The following is a 19,049-nucleotide window of genomic DNA, read 5'->3' as shown; positions in this document are numbered from 1 at the left end:
GCCAGTCATATTACACTAGTGTATAGCCAGTTTAAGAGTAGAAGCTGTCAGAAGTCACCCTCCCAAAAAACCCACCAGGGAGCAAGCTCCAGCCTTTCAGCTGTCCTAAGAGAGGAAGCTGCCAGAAGTTGTTCCAAGTGTTGCGGGAGTTGTTTCCCGATGGATTGAGACATCTCATGTATGCCGTCCTGAAAGATGACTTGGGCAACAAATTTTACACACACACAATATATTATATACATCTCTATCTATCACACACACATTGATCTACTTAACCACTTACAGACCACCCACCGCAGGAATACGTCGCTTTATATATAAAAAAAAAAAAAAAGTGCCAACTTTCTCTTGTCTTATTTTTTAATTCAAAAATAAGTATTGCCGCGGTTTCCCATTGTTTTAAATGGAAGGGAGCGGTATACATGCCGCTCCTCTCACCGCTCCAAAGATGCTGCTGACAGGAGATTTTTTTCTCTCCTGCCAGCGCATTGCCTCAGTGTGAAAGCCCTCCGGCTTTTACATTGAGGTTGTTGGGCAGGAGTTTTTCAGGCGGTATAGCAGCGATATTTTTTAGCGCTTTACCGCCTGAAAAACTCCTCAGTGTGAAAGGGGTCCAAGACCGCTGCGCAAATACGGTGTGACAACAAGTATTGCAATGACCGCCATTTTATTCTCTAGGGTGTTAGGGAAAAATTTTTTGGGGGGTTCCAAGTAATTTTCTAGCAAAAAAAAAAGTTTTTTTTTAACACCAAATCTCTGAAAGAGCCTCGGTCCTTAAGTGGTTAAACTGGAGTGTGCAAAATCTGGTACAGCTCTGTACAGAAAGCAATCGGCGCATTTATTATTTCTATGCACAGCTGCATCAGAGTTTTAGCAAATCAACTCCACAGTATAACTGCAAACGGCACAAAATACGTTCACTGCATGTAAAAGGAACACCTCCCCGTATAGAACCATTTCGTAGCGTGCTCTAGAGGGTGTAGAGGGTCTAGGTAACAGGAGACCAATTACATGTAATTGTATCCATATAGATTCTATTTATAGGCCCCTCAATATAATCAACACCTGCCTCTCATTTAGGGGTCCCCACAGAATTGTCAATCCATTCTTCAGCCCACATCTGTGCATCCCTACCTGCATTATATGTAAATACTTCTTAGAAATGATCTGGTTCAGCACTGCAGTTTAGGCTCCATTTACACTTGTGCGGTTTGTCATGCGACTTTGAACATGACAAGTCGCAGCCATTCTTTTCAATGGCCCCTGTTCAGATCCGTGCAACTTAAAGTTGCAGCCATTTTGAAAAAAAAGTGTCTGCCCTACTTTGCTACAACTTTTGATGGCACTTAGGTCCATTGAATGTAACATCGTAATCAAAGTCGCACTGGAAATTGTGCGACTTTAGAGTGTGAATGGAGCCTTGCGCGTCAATTGGAAATGTGATACTACTGAAGTGTTCCCTCTGGCAGGAATACTGTAAGCTGGGGAAACTACCAAACTAGGAATAGACAACATTACATGATCTAAGCCTTTCCCACATTTTACATTACAATATCTGTCAGTGAAGTAGGGAGGCTGCCACTGTCAAACTTCCTAACCATTAGGACCTCTAATTTTGTGATCGGCATACGTGTTCCAGCTCAGTGAGTCAGACAACAGAAGCCAGCATAATTACCCAAAAACACATTTCATTTATACATTATAAAGCTGGCCCTACAACCATAGATTTCTAACAGATTACTCCATCCATGCTAACAGCGCAGAGAATCTAACACTTCAGCTATGGAGCGGCACATGTCCGATGACACCCACCGCCATCTGATTCGATCCGGACTGCCAAAAACAGACGGATGGTGGTCCTATTCCCTATCCGCCGGTGGATCGGATAGGAAGGGACAGACAATCCGTTTCTATCCGATTACCCCATAGAGTAGGTCCGTGTCCCTGTCGTTCTGCATAGCCGAGCGGACGCAGACCTGCCATCCGCCTGCTCAGCGTGGAGATCCCCGCCGGGCAAGTGGATTATGCTTAGCGGAGGCACCCGTGTGAAAGAGGCCTATATAAACAGTGGGAAATAGTGGTAAATTTCCCCTCACTACCTACTCTGATCACAACTCTAAAGCTAAAAGAGCACAATAAATTGCAGTGGGTTTTTCGTTCATCCACGATTCTTAGCATTCATGGAGGAATCTGTTGAAAAAAATCTGTGTGTATGGCAGGCTTCACATTTTGCATTTCCTTTTTCACTTTCTGTCCTAGTGAGAACAGTCACTAAGAGAAAACTGATTTCCCAATTAAGGGCCCTTTCACATGGGCAGACAGATCGGGTCAGCCTGTCAGTTTTTCAGGCAGACTCCTTTATGGAGTGGTGGATGTCAACAGACATGTGTTCATGGACACTGACCAACATCCGGTCCAATCTTGTATGCTGAAAACAGATAGATGGGGATCCGTTCCGCATCCGTCTGGCAGATCAGATGGAAACGTACTGTTTATATCCAATCGCACCATAGAGAAGAGCAGACTGCGTCTGTGTCCTCTCTGCATAAGCGGCGTGGACACGGACAAGCCATCCGCCTGCTCAGCGGATATTAGTGGACAAATTCCCAGATAAGCAGGCAGAGCCTGCCCCGTGTGTAAGGAAAAAACTGAAAGCGGTTGTAATCCCTCTTGAGCCTACCTAAAACTAGAAAACAAAAAATTCTCTGCAATGTCAACTTACAGAGAGATCGGTTAGCAAACCTTGATGCATAGCAACCATGTTACTCCAGCAACACATTTTCTTGATAAAAGCCCTATAGGCATCCAATGCTTACTCTGACCTTCTCCGTCCCACCTGCCAAACTGCCACAAGCTCCCAGAACTAGGCAAATCTTGGGCAACCAGCCTCTTCGATACAGAGCCCTGTTTTTCCCCCTAAATAATCAGCGCTCCAGTGGAAGTTTGCACTATGTAGCTCATGTGTGCTGTACAATTTCAGCTTTATTTGCTTTGTACAAGTTTTGCTGGAGCCCGTAGGCATACCATGCAAATAACACATCTTACTTTTTTTTTTGCAGAGAACAGTTTCTTTGTTTTCCCAGCACAAACATGACTTAAAATATTGCTCCTACTGATGATAAATAAAAGTATGGTCAATAATTATACAGGGAAAAGCTACCCATAGGCACATGTCAATTGTGCCTAATGGTTTATCCTGCTCTGATAATGATATAAAGTGAACTACCGTATATACTTGAGTATAAGCCGACCCGAATATACGGTAAGCAGAAGCACCCAATTTTACCACAAAAAAAAAACAGGGAAAACGTATTGACTCGAGTATAAGCCTAGGGTGTCCATCTGCATGCCTCACTGTGCCCATGACTAGACTGACTTTAACATGGGAGTCTATGGAAGGGGTGCCCGGCTTAGAAAAATCAGTGCTCCCCAGCCGTAGGTCTCCCAGACATCAAACTTTGCACACTTGTAGAGGAGAAATGGGGCTACATGTGTGCCAAGTTCCGGGTCCAGAGGACCTACGACCGGCTGGTACCAGGTCCCCAAAATCAACAGAGAAATTACCATTTAACATGGGAGTCTATGAACTGGTGCCCGGCTTTGAAAAAAAAAAAAAACGGTGCTCCCCGGCCAACAAACTTTCAACACTTATAGAGGAAGAGTTGGGCTACATGTGTGCCAGTACCGGGTCCCCAAAGTCCGGGAGATCAGGCGCAAAAAGACGATTCGAGTATAAGCCGAGCTGGGCATTTTCAACACAAAAAAGTAAAAAAAAAAAAGTGCTGAAAAACTCGGCATATACGGTAGATGCTATTCTAGACAGTGCATTTATTTTTTTGGTCTGTTACCATTCCCCATTTTAAAAAATGGAATCCACGGTCTACAAATCTACATGATAAATCCGCAAAGTTGATTTTTTTTTTTGTGCTTTAAATTCTGTATTTTAAAACAGTTTTCCTAAGAAAGATCAGACAAAAAAAATACAAAAAATTACACATCCATTACAAGCAGTTCTGAATACATTGTCTCTGGAAATGGAGAAACCACAACAGTCTAGCATGTATTACCCATGAGGTATTACACGGCCTAAATTGATAATCTGTCAAAAATATAACCTTCATTGGTGACATCAATGCACACATCCCTCTCAATACACCAAGGGCGCAGACAAAACACTCCATGAGAACTTGCTTTTGTCAGCAATTTGTATCCTAATGTAACAATGGTAATTGAGATGAGCACGATAATCTCATGATATATAGCTCTGCCACTTTCCTGTAGAAGACATTTAATAAAATATGCAACGGTGGAAAAGCAATTCCACCGCCACAAATTCAGGATATGGGGGGCTAGACCAGGAAGGTCCGGTACGGATGAGCACAAATAGCAGCAAACACATCACTAACAACTCAAGACTCCCGATTTACAGCACAGCTACTCTAACAGTCACAAGATGATACATAAAAAGCCATTAAAAAGTTACGTTTGTCCCCGATATTGGAATACCTGGGTGTGGTGTGCTCACAGAATATACTGCACTGTACTTAGGGGGGGGGGGGCATGTTCTTTTTACCCATGACTAATATAGTAAAGGCATGGTCCCTTCCAATGTAGGGGCATGCAACATAGCTTTGGAAAAATTAACGCAAAGCTCACCATACACAACAATCTTTGTACTACCAAAACTCTGTATCCAATCAGGAAGCCCCTTGACCTTCAAATACTCGTCTGTGAAGAGAGTTCATGGTTATCCTGCTGTGACCCACTGCTCAGGTGTCACAGTTTGGGTCTTGCACCACCACCTTGGTGGGCTGCTTCTTTAGGTTCACTTCAGAGCGCTTACCCGCTATAACGTGCACCAGCCCCGTCCACCAACCATGTGTCATACTCCTGCAGCCTCCTGGCATATGTGATGCCAGTATCCCAGATGGCTTTGGGAGCAGGGGTGAGTGTGCAACTGGGGTTAAAAATAAAAGCTGATCAAAAAGTAAAGCAAAAAAAAAAAAGTCAGCGTGATCAGTACCCCTAGTATCACTTCAAGGCTCAGTTACCGCGGCTGCAAACCAATTCTGACCCAACTTTTAGTGCGATTTTGTGATTCAACTTGGATGAGGTTTTATATATTTTATGGGGCCAAAATTGCACTGGAATCGCACTAAAGGAACCTTTTACAAAATCACATCATACTGAGTTACATGGGTGTGAACGGGTACTGTTGAAAACAATGTGATTTGCATCGTCATGTAATTCTTTACATGACTCAAATCACATCCTAAATCGCACTAAATGTGAACGGAGCCCTAACCTGCTGCGCTTTACGTCCAATGCAGCAGAACTTAAATGCAGGGCAAAATGGCAATGTCTGTAAATTGTCAAGAGCCCCAGTTCACAACCGTGCACTCAACAAAAAAGTAGAATATGCTGCAGTTTCTCTTTATGAAATGCATTTTGAACCCAGCCAAGCACATGGAAAACACACTTGAATGCATGAAAAAGAGGGAACACATAAACATGTGTATATGTATGTTTACACACATCTGGAATGCAGAAATTGTAGCACAGACCCTAAAACAGTGCTACCTTGCACCCGACATTAAAATCTAAGGTGTTACTTTTTTGAAATATTTCTCCTGAATCAGGACACTTAGGCCCCATACTCACGACCAAACATGTCTGCTGAAACTGGCCCGCAGGCCAGTTTCAGCAGACATGTTTGGTCGTGTGTGGGCGCGAGCGGGCCGAATTCCAGCAAACATTTGCCCGCCGGGCCTTTTCCCAGCAGACAAATATTCCTGGACTTGTTTTAAAACAGTCCGCTGGAATCCTGCCCGCTCGGACATGTACGGTCGTCAGTACAGACCTACCGTACATGTCCAGGCGCCCGCCCGTCCCTCGCATGCGTCGAATGACTTCGACGCATGCGTGGAAGCATTTTAAAGGCGGGCCGCCCACGTCGCCGCGTCATTGTCGCGGCGACACCGCGTCATCGACGCGGCGACACCGCGGACACGCCCCGCGTATTGTTTACGCGCGGACTTCTGTACGATGGTGTGTACAACCATCGTACAGAAGCCCTCTGGCAGACATGTATGGTGAAAACGGTCCGACGGACCGCTTTCACCATACATGTTTGTCCGTGTGTACCCGGCCTTAGAGGTTGGGATTTTGACAGACAGACGAGCAGATTAGGCGATGCAATACATCACGCAGCCCAAAGAGGAGTGGTTGCCATTGTAATACAAGGTAATAATCATGCCCACTGTAGAGCAGGGAGGGAGAAAAGTAGTAAGGGCAGAGTGGATAAAAATTATTAATCAATAACACTTTTTTTTTTTTATTAACCAAGTTTTATAAAAAATGCCTTTGGGGTACAAAATCAAAAAAAAAAAAAAAAAAATATATGTATTTAAGATGCATTAATAATTATTCAGCATGACATGGAGCTTAGTTATGTAGCATGAGGCTGTATATTCTGCAATATTTACATTTTTGGTAAACTCATTTAATGAATTTAAGCTCTGCAAGCTGAGATAACGTGCTGCATTGATGCATTCACACAATTTTCAGGAATATTCATTTATCCCATTGTTTCGCAAATCTATGTACACTAAAAACTGTATGATTGATTTGGTTATGATATTGCTGTTTTACTAACCTGCCAGCTTATTATTCTAAATAGGAAACCTTCATTTTGTTTGCAAATATTAAAGATTCCAATGTAAGGAGGAGTCCTTACATTAAAAGAAGACCTGTCATTTCATATCCATCATGGCAGTGCCTGTTAGCGGGCATCCACTCACCTGCTGCTGCCACATCCCTCACCTTGTTGTGTCACTGCCGCATCACCAGCCATCCCATTAAAGTGAATGGGACTGTCTGTGAGTCAACAGCGAGTCAAAGGAGGCGCTGCGGGACAGCGATGACAGTTGCTCTTTAAAAATGATGATTTAAATCAAAGTAAGGGGTTGAATTTTTAAACAAACTGCTGCACCAAGTATGTCATTTTGAAAAAAAAAAAAAAACTCTACACTTCAGCTTTTTATTGAAATGCAGAAGGATACAAAGTACTACCTGAAATTTTAGTTCAAGCTCTGTACGGACTTCTGTGGTTCTCAGAAATCCTTTATACAAACTAAAAAGTTTTACCTGGTTGAAATTTGAAATTCTTTTGGCAGCTTTAGAAAATTATAGCTGGGTGCGAATTTTAATGGCAATACATTATTTTTACATAAACTTCTCCTTTTTCAAAATAGCAGAGAAAAAAAAAGTATTGTAACTGGTAGGTTGCATGGAAATGCATTATTTAATCATATAAAATTACAAAATATGCAGTGTGTGTGTGTACGTACGTACGTACGTACATATATATGTATATTAGGTAAAAGGAAAATACAATTAATTTCAAGAATCTGTAACAACTGAACACAATAGTACTACTGCCTAGCAACAGCACATTTGTGCTTGAGAAATATGCAATGCAGACAGAAGCAATTTAAATGAATGTTGAAGAAGTGCAAAGGTTGTGGTAAACACTACAGTACTATACTTCATGCTTTTGCAGTTCGCACTGCATGGTGTACTGAAGTGAAGAAGAAAAAAAAAAAAAGAACTCAAACCTTGGTTTCCAGAAAATGGCAAAGGGACCGTCCCAAGAAGGAAACAGAAACTATTAGGGGGTTGAAGATTAAGGGTACAGGCTGCATATGTTTTAATGAAGTTTCAAGCCCTAGATGTTAACATTCATTCACCATGCATGGCTCCTTCAGTATTAGTCCAATAGCAACTATATTACTATGTCACACATAAAAGGAGGAACATTACTTTTCAAACTGTGTTGCATATGTTGCATATTTAGGCACAAAAATCAGCTTAAAACGTAGTGCACATATGTGCTTAAACTATCTTTTGTTCTCACACTAATATTTTAAAGCAGAGTTCCACTAATTTTTCCGTTTATGAAAAGTCAGCAGCTACAAAAAAGTGTAGCTGCTGACTTTTATAAAACACGTTCCCCTGTCCTAGCATCCAGCGATGCGGCCGCCCGAAGCCTCGGTTCTCTTCCCCACCTTACTAGTGTGGGCACCTGGCTGTGACAGCTTGCGGCTTACAGCCAGGTGCGCGCTGCGCGTTCTGAATGGCCAAGCAATCTTCTAGGACCTGTGACGTGTCCCAGTAGACTGCAGGGAGGGAGAGAGGAGGCATCGCCTAGGCGGCGCGAGCGGAAGTGGGAGCTGGGTACCTGTTAAAAATGTCCCCCCCCCCCCCCCAAAATGACATGCCAAATGTAGCATGTCAGGGGGTAAGGACTCCTTAAAACGGAAGTTCCACTTTTGGATGGAATGCCCGTTTAAGAGAGACAATATACTTCCATAAGTCCATGTGTTGAAGAATGGCCAATTTACTTTACTTCAGACTGCAGCAGATATTTTACAAATCTGGTTGTGTAGAATACCAGCTCCTCTGCCGCATGCTGTAGGTCACTACAGAATGTACAATTCATCGGAAGGAACCAAGGGGGGTATTGAACCCACCCGAAGGATCAAATACTTGATGAAACCTAGAAGAAGCAAAGTGGCAGTGTTTCCTTTTATACAGGGCGACTACGGAGATTCACTCTCAGTTCTATCCTGGTAGCCTCTGTCACTGGATCAGACAGGGAAAAGCAATCTTCACCAACACACGAGTAGAGTGAAATCCTTCCAACTGGAACGATTGATCTGGTGATAAATATCTACAGGCAAGAGTAACTATTCCCAGAGGGTAAACAGACAGTAAGAAAAACCTCCCAGAGGTCTTAAAGTGCTTGGAACGTTCTATGCATTAGGATAAAAAGCCTTCTGTGTGCAGAAGCCCCCCTAATACTTACCCGAGTCCCATCTTGATCCACCGATTTTGCATGAGAGACTTGGCTACCTGGGACTATCTCTCCTCATTGGCTGAGACAGCAGCAAAGCGCCATTGGCTCTCGCTGCTGTCAAAGTCAGGGAGCCAATGAAGAGAGAGAGTAGGGGCGAGCTCCATCATTAGCTCACTGGCCTGGAATTCTACTTTAAAAATATATATATTTTTTTTTACAGTACGCAAACATTTGGCTAGAATGAACACACAGGCCTGCTTAAAAAAAAAAAAAAGACAGGCTATATATTGCCAGGAAAAAAAGTAAATTTAAAGCAAAACCTAAACCCAGGAACATGATAGTGCAGCTTCCCAGTCCCTAGAGGTGGTAGCTACATTTGTTTCCATTTTGTAGGCCAAGAACGTTTTAGTAAGCACAGAAAATGCCTGCTTATCTTGCAAAAGCAATCTTGTCTTGTGTAACTACTAATCCCACCTCCCCATGTAACAGAGATGAACAACAAAGATGTGTTTAAAGTCTTTAAAAATGGTAAGCTCCTTGAGGGCAGGGACTGATGTGAATGTACAATACTGTATATACACACACAGTATATATCTCAAGCACTGCATAAATTGACGGTGCTATACAAGTACCTGTAATAAAAGTAAAACAAACAAACATGGGTGGCTATCATAGCTCCTTCCATAGAAATACTGGAGGACTGAGTGTAGCTACCCAGAGACAGAAAGGTTGATTTACTAAAATTGGAGAGTGCAAAGTGTCATATTTCCCAGGTGTATTGGGTGAAAATAACAAATAAGACCCATTTGACATGGGGTGGATCTGCTTTTCTCGGCAGGGGATCTGTCCGTTGATCCAACAGCTGAGTGGAGCGGGCAGATGACAGGTTTGTTTCCGTGCAGAGTCGTCACAGCCTGGGCAGCCGAATGTAAACGGACCACATATCTGCTTACACCTGACTGCCCTCCGATCTGATAGGGCCAGACGGAGAGGAACGGATCCCCTTTACATCCGCCGCTCCATAAAAAAGAATGTAGGGTCAGATCGGGTTCACCTAAAAACGGACAGGCGGACCAGATCGGCCCGCTCGTGTGAACGGGGCCTAAAGAAAATGAATGCACAACAACTAAACGCTTTGTTTCTGTATTTAGATATACTGTAAACCTCTTTGCATCCACAGTGCCTACCTACCAAGCCCCACAACCTGCCTAAGCAAATAGTGACTGAACTGAATGGCTATAGCACTTATCATTTAAGCATACTTCTCTAAAGAATTAATCTATTTTCTTTCTTTCAGCATGCAAGCTTTGACTTCATAATACTAGAACAAAGAGCATTACAGGATAAACAAACACATACTATCATGTATTATGCACTGAAAATTCAAACGTCAGCCCAGTATAATGCTCGGCTCTGATAACGGTCACATGATTTTTCTGTTGCCGTTTACAGAGTGAGACAATTGGCCAGTTAGTCCGATATCCTGTCCACAATGGTCCTTTCCAATTCTCGGGCTGAAGATTGTTGCTGAATAGATCCACAGCTGCTGGGATCACTATGTTCATATGCCATGCTTGGCTTCCGACATTGTAATATGACCTTTACAAGCTACTGTTCACACCTATTATACGTTAATTAACTGGAGGAACTCCAGTACTTGTCTGGTGGAAAACTACACACCTTCTTTGTTACCTTAATAAAGCACTCCATTTATTTTTATTATTTCAGCACCAACTACATGAAAAACAAACAAAAAAGGAACCACCTTATAAATAAAATCACTCTTCCACTCTCCAATATGTATCTAGGTAATTTGCTTTGTTTACAATGAAGTCAGTTCATAGCACTGCACTGAAAACCTGCACTCCCCCCTTCTCTATAGTCACCTTCTGACAGCCCTGGGGATAATCTTCGTATAGGCAATAGGCTGATTCTTCAATGTTCTATTATGAGAAAGGAATAATAAAAGGCAAAAGTTTTTTTTGTATTATTATTATTATTGCCTCCTGTTTCCATGTTAGAGAGATTTACCTTCTCTACTCCTGTTTACACTGATCACTTTTGGTATTACTGGTGATCGAATGGAGAGGACTCAAAATTACAGCAATAGTATATTAGGCACCATAAGAGAGACTGGCATGTTATATGTACACCACAGGTGGATCATGTATTGGGGTAAGCAGTGAGACTTGATTACTTTCTAAGGAAATTTGATGTTAAAGTGGAGTTCCACCCAAAAGTGCAACTTCTGCTTTAAGCACTCCGCGCCCGCACATGCCCCATTTGGCATGTAATTTTCTTGGGAGGGGGCTTTGTTTCGAGTGGGACTTCCTGTTCCACTTCCTCTTTCCACCTAGGCAACTCCTCCTCTCCCTAGGCGACCTTCTGTGACACGTGACCGGTCCCAGAAGACCGCCTGTCCGCGACTCGCGCATGCCCAGCCGAAAGCTGTCACGGCCGGGTGCCCAGAGTGTCAATGGAGGTGCTGGTGGAGAGGAGTGACGCTCCGGGTGGCCGCATTGCTGGACCGTGGAACAGGTAAGTGTGTTTATTAAAAGTCAGCAGCTACACTTTTCGTAGCTGCTGACTTTTAATAAACATAAAAAGCCTGGAACTCTGCTTTCAGTAATCCCCTTGCTGTAAAGAACGTGGAATATCTTTTATGGAACTTATGTATTTTCTCAATATAAAGGGCTTTTTATAGAATGACTATGACCAAGCTTAAAAATCTAGAAAAGCATAGGACATAACTTGGTCTTTCAAGTTTGCATGAAAAAATGGAGGGCACTGTACAGGAGAGGAGATTTCAGATCATTTATTCACCTGAAGGTGGGACTGAGACTACCATAACATTATTAGTTACATTGTATTTAAGGGTGTATTATAGGAGATACAACTTTTTTTTTCGCTTTGTACCACAGTCACTGGGTAGTTAGCTGAACCAGCCTGAGAGGAATGGACTGGCTACCTAAATGATCAGGTGTCTCAAGGGACAGTGACTGGAGGTCAGAATATGTATGTAGGAAACCATGAGATCAGGTGAGATAGTATATAACGTACAATGATTGCATGTTTAATTATTGAACTAGAACCACAGGCGTCTGTGGAAAAGCGAGTGACTAGTTCTCTTTCTGCTGGTGCCTCCTCACTTCCCGTGCAGGGTATATGTTTCACCAGCCATACTCCAGTAGTTTCTAGCCATGGAAGGATTATAATAGGGAAGCATGTATATGTAAAGCCTTGCGATAACTACTTTTGTTGTAGAAGTAGCCCCCAAATACACTCCTGAAGAATCTGAATTTATTTCTGAGAAACACATTGAGAGAACTGTCCATTCCATTAGCACAATTTAAATTTATACCATCAATATACTAAGTCATTGGAAAATTGCATATCTATGAGCAGCGTGCTATACCCATAACTGCTCATTGCATATGGCAGGGGGTACTTTCCTGTATAGTGGTGTATATTGACTGTGCTTTACTGTTCCTCTCTCAATGTTAATCTATGAATCAGCTCAGATTTACTGAAAGTGACAGATTTTTATTTTTCACTAAGCAAGTATTAAACAAAAGAAAGGAGAAGAGGTAGAATCTGCATCCGTAATACAACAATGACATTGTGGTACAGAAAGTTTGCTAAGAAGGAAAAATCAGCGTCTTTCAGCTAAACAGTGCAATTTTTGGAGTAAGTCAGAAATAATTTGGGGGGGAAATGCAATAACTCAAAACTCACTAAGAACACACCTGTTTGTGTACAAGGCTAAGTTCACCGTTAAGAAAAAAAAAAAATACACGTTTTTGTATTTTTTTTACAGGACACCGCAAAGCATTGCATGCAATCAGTGGATCATGGGTGCAATGTCAGGATCCAGCAAACTCTTCCTATAGTTCTCTGTGCCGGGTCACACCAGTGCATGGTGCAAGATCCCATGTAATTCGCACTGCAAATCACATGCGATGTCCATGCAATGCGATTTCAGCCATACAGATAGCCGAATTCGCATTGCATTCGGACCAAACTCACTCTTTTTTTGGTCCACACCAGAATCTGATTGCATGGGTGTTCACACTCATGTGATCCGATTCATGTCCAAACTGTCAGTTCACAGTGCGATATGGGAGCTGATGTGGGAACCTACAGTGGATTTGCGGGGGTCCCGCATAGCACAAGTGTGAACCGGCACTCTGCCTGTACCTCTGTTCCAGTTTGAGAGATGGAAGAAGTATCAACAGAGGACGAGTTCACCGATTACCTGCACTCAGTAGAGAACTACAAGTCTATCTGCCGGACATCTCTCTCTGAATGAATGGCACAGCTGGGGACCTGCATTGATTGTTAAAGGGACAGTGGCTGAGGGGGTGGGGAAGAGGAACCTTCACACGCTGTCATTGGTGTGGGTGGGAGGCGGGCTCAGGTGTGAGATGCTTAGCAACACGTTACACCCTAAATGTGGGTGCAACATGGAGTTTACATTTAGAATAACAATGTTAAGTAAAAAAAATGTGCCATTTAAATGAAAGGTTGCTTACAGGGTCACAGACGACTTTTGGACAGACACCCAAAAATATTCATAAAAATTGGAGTATACAAAACAGTACTAACATTCAGGTTATATTTCAGACCTAAATAAAGCTTTGATTTTGAAGGAAATATTTCCTACATACAGCTTACTTCCTGTTCAGCGCTGAAGGACAATCTCTCATCAGCCTGACATCTAAAAGTATAAAGCCACTTTTCCCATCTGCACAACAAATGTCAATAAAATGTAAGCTGTGTTGAAATATTGAGCGTTTTCACATAAAGCTGCATGATCAGTTGCTGCCTTGTGTAAACTCACACCATTTTCTTTCCTTCTACCACAGGTTGAAGGAAAGAAATTTGCTCAATTCCCCCCATCAACACTGATCTGTTGATGGGGGAATTGTATTCTGACAGCGTCAGGTCTCCCCGATATCAGAATACAATGATCACTGCTGCAGGCAAAAGCCAGAGACGGTGATCCTACCAAAAAAAAAACAGGCTGGTCAATAGATTGACTTCAGTACAACCAGCATGCAAATAGATGGATTACATTTCTGCTGAACCGGCTGACAGTTAATCCATGTATAGCCGGCTTTAAAACGGTCCTCCAAAAAATAAATCTTAAGTAGAACTTCCTCTTATCCGATTGCTCATCCACCCCTCCGGCGGGTACCTATTTTTTTTACAGGTACCCTGTCCCCACAGCGAATTACATCAGCAGCTCGCCCCCCCCCCTCCCCCGTTCTTTTGCCGGGCCAGTGAGAGCGCAGCAGGCTTCACGTATGCACATTAGGAACCCAACCATGAAACTGAAAGGCTACACTGCCGGGTTCCCTTAGAGTCGGTTCACACTGGGGCGACTTGGGATCCGACTTGAGGTCGCCTCAAGTCATCCCAAGTCGCGCTGTAGAGAAAAACAATGGAAGTGAATGGGAGCGGTGTTAATACACACGACTCGAGTCGCTCCGACTTCAGAAGAGGTTCCTGTACTACTTCAATCCGACTTGTAGGCGATTTGTACCCATTGATTTCAATGGAAGTCGCCTCCAAGTCTTAACTGAAGCGACTTTCCAGGAGATAACATACATTTCTCAGGCAAACCTCTCCCTCCCCCAGAGCTGATTGTTGTTTGATTGGCCACTGGAAAGTCTCCTGTCCTGGAGACGACTTCAAGTCGTGTTTCAAATCGCCCCAGATCGCCCTGTGGTTCATGCTCAAGTCGTGTCGGAGTCGCCTCTGAAAGTCGCGCTGGAAGTCGTGTCGCCCTAGTGTGAACCGACTCTTACCGTAATGGCTGCGGCAGCACCTGATCAGTCAATGTAAACATCGACTGTGGTGCAAACATTGCTGGACTACAGGACAGGTAAGTGTCCTAATGTTAAGTCAGCAGCTACAGTATGTCTAGCTGCTGACTTAAAGCGGATCTCCACTCTAAAGTGGAGTCCCGCTGATCGGAACCCTCCCCCCCTCCGGTGTCACATTTGACACCTTTCAGGGGGGAGGGGGTGCAGATACCTGTCTACAGACAGGTATCTGCACCCACTTCCGGCCCTACGATACAGGCAAAGGACGGGTTTTTTCCTTCCTTCCCGTCCGTCCCCCGTTGTATGCTGGGAACACTCGGCTCCCAGCACACAGCGGGAGCCAATCGGCGGGCGCAGCGCGACTCGCGCATGCGCCGTAGGGAACCGGGCAGTGAAGCCGGAGCGCTTCACTTCCTGGTTCCCTCACCGTGGATGGAGGGGGGAGCAGCAGGGTGACGAGCGATCGGCTCGTCATCTGCTGCGATCGGCGCTGGACTCCAGGACAGGTAAGTGTCCTTATATTAAAAGTCAGCAGCTGCAGTATTTGTAGCTGCTGGCTTTTAATATATTTTTCCCGTGGCACATCCGCTTTAACTTTTAAAGGGGCGGGCGGAACTCTGCTTTAAAGCGGTTGTATACCCTCTGGTGAAACGTGCCATTCCTCACATCATCGCTGCTCCGGCCAGTCACAGCGCCGGGGTGGCGATACCCAGAAGTCAATCCGGGTACCATGGCGGCGACGAAGGACGTGTCCGAGGACCGCTGCGGGGGCTTCGATCTAAAGTAAGTAATCGATAATGAGCTAGCATGCTAGTCCTACTAGCTCATAATGCCTTTGCCTTGCAGTTTTTTTTATAAATATTTATTTATTTTTACGGGTATACAACCGCTTTAAGAAAATCTTCTCATTAAAGAATCAAACCTATACAAAGTAAGACAAATTTTCCCTATGAAGGGTGACTTTAAAACCTTCCTATTATGCTGAATGTGGACACTTAAAAGAGCTTTATTAAAATGCATCTGTAGACAATCACAAAGTCAGTCAAACAGGGTTGCAGGAAAGAGGATTTAATTCTGTATACAAAATATCTGATAAAGATAACAAAACTACAAATGGCTCAGAACACTGAAAAGAAGAAAGTATCGCTGCTACTAGGACCAGCCCAGGTGACAAATCGATAATGAGGGACCTCGGACTGCATGTCTTCCCCACACCCTGATGCATTTTGCCCCACCCTTGGGGGCTTTGTCATAACCTACCCTATAACTAAGCCCTGGTGGGTGGGGGAGAAATGCACGGGGGTGTGTGGTTTGGGGGAGACATGGGTGAGGACGCTCCTTATTTGCTCACCTGGGCTGGTCGGGAGCAGCGGCGATCTATCATCTTTACATTTACTAGCCTTCTGGATTGTGCCCCATGCTTTGGGACGCATGGATATGTGTTCACCTCAACTTTAATCAGCAACAAAAACAATACAATAGATTGCAGCTCAGAACACTCTTCATTATCTGAATCCCTTCACCTCCAAGACAGACAATATTCTACTAATCTTGTTACTCAGCGTGCTCTTACACAACTTTATCGGGAGGCAGTTAAATAAATTTAATTCTGGCAACTGTGCTTAAGCCCCTGTACACTAGAGTTTTTTTTTTAAGCTCCTAGAACAGTGAAGGCGAACCTTGGCTCCCCCTGATGTTTCGGAACTACATTTCCCATGATGCTCATGAACTTTGCAGTGTAGGTGAGCATCATGGGAAATGTAGTTCCAAAACATCTGGGGTGCCAAGGTTCGCCATCACTGTCCTAGAAGCTAAATAGTGTTATCCTATGTCCATACACACTACTTCAAGAGATTCGCATTTTTGAGCTTCAGCCTCTAGAAGCAAAAAAAAAAAAAATATTGTTTGTAGAATAACGTTTGAGCTCTTTTCCATTTTACTGCAAAAATGCTGCCAAAACACTACTACAAAAAGCCATTACCATGATTTGTTTAGCAAAAAAAACAAACAAAACCCACCCTAGCGTGCAAGGAGCCCAAATCTATGGCTTTAGTCCCGCTTTGCAATTTACTGATGCTCAGGGGCTCTGGGCTTCAGCAAAATGGCAGCCTCCAACAAGAAGAAACAGGAGCAGTGCTGGAGACAATTTTCAGCACATACTCATTTTGGCAGCATAATTATTATTATGGAATGTATGTTCCTTGCTAAAGAAAGTTATTTTTTTAATCAAGTTATGGGTAAAGTTCTGCTTTAAATAAACTAAGTAGAACTAAAAGCAAAACTTTTTTGTTACCATTCTAGATAAAGTAAAGCTAGATATACACTATACAACTTTTGTTGATTGATTTCCATCAGATTTACCAAAACTTGTGTAGTACAAGGGCCTGTCTGATTGCATACAAATTGAAACTGTTAAGGTTTGACCTCATTATATAGTTTTGGCAAATCTAAAAGAAAATTGTATAGCGTGTATGCTGCTTATAGCGGAGTTCCACCTAAAAATGAAACTTCCGCTTCTTGGAACCCCCCCCCCCCCCTCCAGTGTCACATTTGGCACCTTTCAGGGGGAAGGAGGGGGCAGATACCTGTGTAATCCAGCTATCGGCTCCCACTTACGGACATAGATCACTGCAGAGACCTACACCACCGCACCTACTCCATCCACCCCCCTCCCCGTCTTCTGGGAGTCAGGTCCCAGAAGCCAGAAGGGACCAGTGGGATTGAGCATGCACAGTAGGGAACCAGGAAGTGAAGCTGAAAGGCTTCACTTCCTGATTCCCTTACCAAAGATGGCGGCAGCAGCACCCAAGGGGCAGATTGGCTTTGGGACCTAACATCGTGGGCGCCCTGGACAGGTAAGTGTCCATATATTAAAAGTCATCAGCTGCAGTATTTGTAGCTGTTGACTTTTATATTTTTCGCCGAAACTCCTCTAAGGTTATAAACTGTTTTTTTCCTGTCACATAAGTAGATCTTCCTTCACTTTTTGTCCTATAGTCAAAACAGAAGGGAGAGGAAGTCCCTGCAAAGTGAGGATAAAGGAAAGATGGGGACACACAACCCAGACAGGTGTTCTAAGCCCTCTCCATTCTATCCAAACTAAAGAAAGTTTTCCCTGTAGTGACAAGCGCCCCTTCGCGGTGTTGGTCGGTAGGGGGAGCTGTGTTCCCCGGTCAGTCAGTGGGGTTGGTTGAGGTGTGTATGTCCCTCACGTCCCCGGCACAGCTGTCCCAGGGATGAATGGGACTTGCAGGGTATGAAGTTATCCCCCCGGAACCCATATGTCCCGGTCAGGTGCCCCCTCCGGAGCCCGGAAAGTTGGGTGATGTGGGACTCACCTGTCCCCAGACTGACCCTATCCCCGGAGCCCCCCTGTACACTGGTGTCCGGAGCCCCTCCTCCTCCCTGGCTGGGGGCGGCCCCTTTGTCCTCGCCTGCACTCACACAGGGCCCATACAAACAGCAAGTAGAAGAAACAGATAAGGGGGTCAGTCGTCAATTACCGTACGTACGGTTCCCGCCTCCTCCGGTGTTCCGTTTCCCCGAGCGCTCCACCTTCCCCCCAGTGTATGTCTATGCCGGCCGTGTTCACTCAGCAGCGCCGGGTCCCGGGCGCCAAACTAACCTCCCTGATCCTCCTCTCCCCGCCCACCCCTTTCCCCCGGCTACAGACACGCCCACACCGGCGCCTCGGCTCTTGCGTCTCATTGGTGGCTCCGGCGGTGCCCGAAGACTCGTCGCCCAATGGCAGAGCAGAGAGGGAAATGAAGCCGGCGCCAGCGATCCCCCCTCATGTAGTCGTGCACTCCGGCTTCTTTGTTCTGCTTTTCCTGTCTCGGGTACGTCGGGGGCGCGCACCGCGTCCCGTCCGCCCGGCTTTTCCCTCAAACTTTACTTGTCCCTCTCCGCTCACCTCACAGTAAACCTTACAAGCCCACTAAGTACCGGGACACCGAACTCAGCGCTATACAATGAGTGAGACACCGGCGGAGGTGGCGTGCTCGGGGCTCACTTATAGAGGGTCACGGACAGCTCGTGTCCGCTCAGTATCACGCCGTTTTGCGCGGTTCCCGGAAAGGCGGGAGAAGGGAATGGGCGGTTTTCATTTGAATTTAGTTGTCGCTGGACGTTGGCCGCGTTAACGGTCGGTATGTGTAGTAGAGTGGGCGGGCTTGTTGGTGGTCACATGACGTGCACGCGTTCGTGACGTGCCCGCCGCCGCCGCTGTCGGCCAATGGAGAAGGCGGGAGAGCTGAGGTAGGCTTCATGTGTCTGTGGAGGGCTCCGCTTCATTCACAAGTCCGCTCTACCCGGGGAAGTCCCGTCTATACTATGAGAAATACAAGCATACACCTCTATACCCC

General features: G+C 44.7%; 1 protein-coding gene across 2 annotated transcripts in view; it reads right to left on the bottom strand.

Annotated features, from left to right (window-relative positions):
• EZH2 (enhancer of zeste 2 polycomb repressive complex 2 subunit) overlaps window positions 1–18,339 on the bottom strand; it is a 67,459-nt gene extending 49,120 nt beyond the window's left edge. For both annotated transcript variants that reach the window (XM_040353151.1, XM_040353152.1), the window contains exon 1: window positions 18,189–18,339. The gene's annotated coding sequence lies outside the window, so the exon portion shown is untranslated. The remainder of the gene's footprint in view (window positions 1–18,188) is intronic.
• Window positions 18,340–19,049: the final 710 nt, after the last annotated feature.

The sequence above is a fragment of the Rana temporaria genome, chromosome 5, assembly GCF_905171775.1.
Source record: "Rana temporaria chromosome 5, aRanTem1.1, whole genome shotgun sequence".
Taxonomy (NCBI): domain Eukaryota; kingdom Metazoa; phylum Chordata; class Amphibia; order Anura; family Ranidae; genus Rana; species Rana temporaria.
The sequence above is the reverse complement of the archived record's forward strand: the minus strand, read 5'-3'. Positions and strand labels throughout refer to the sequence as shown.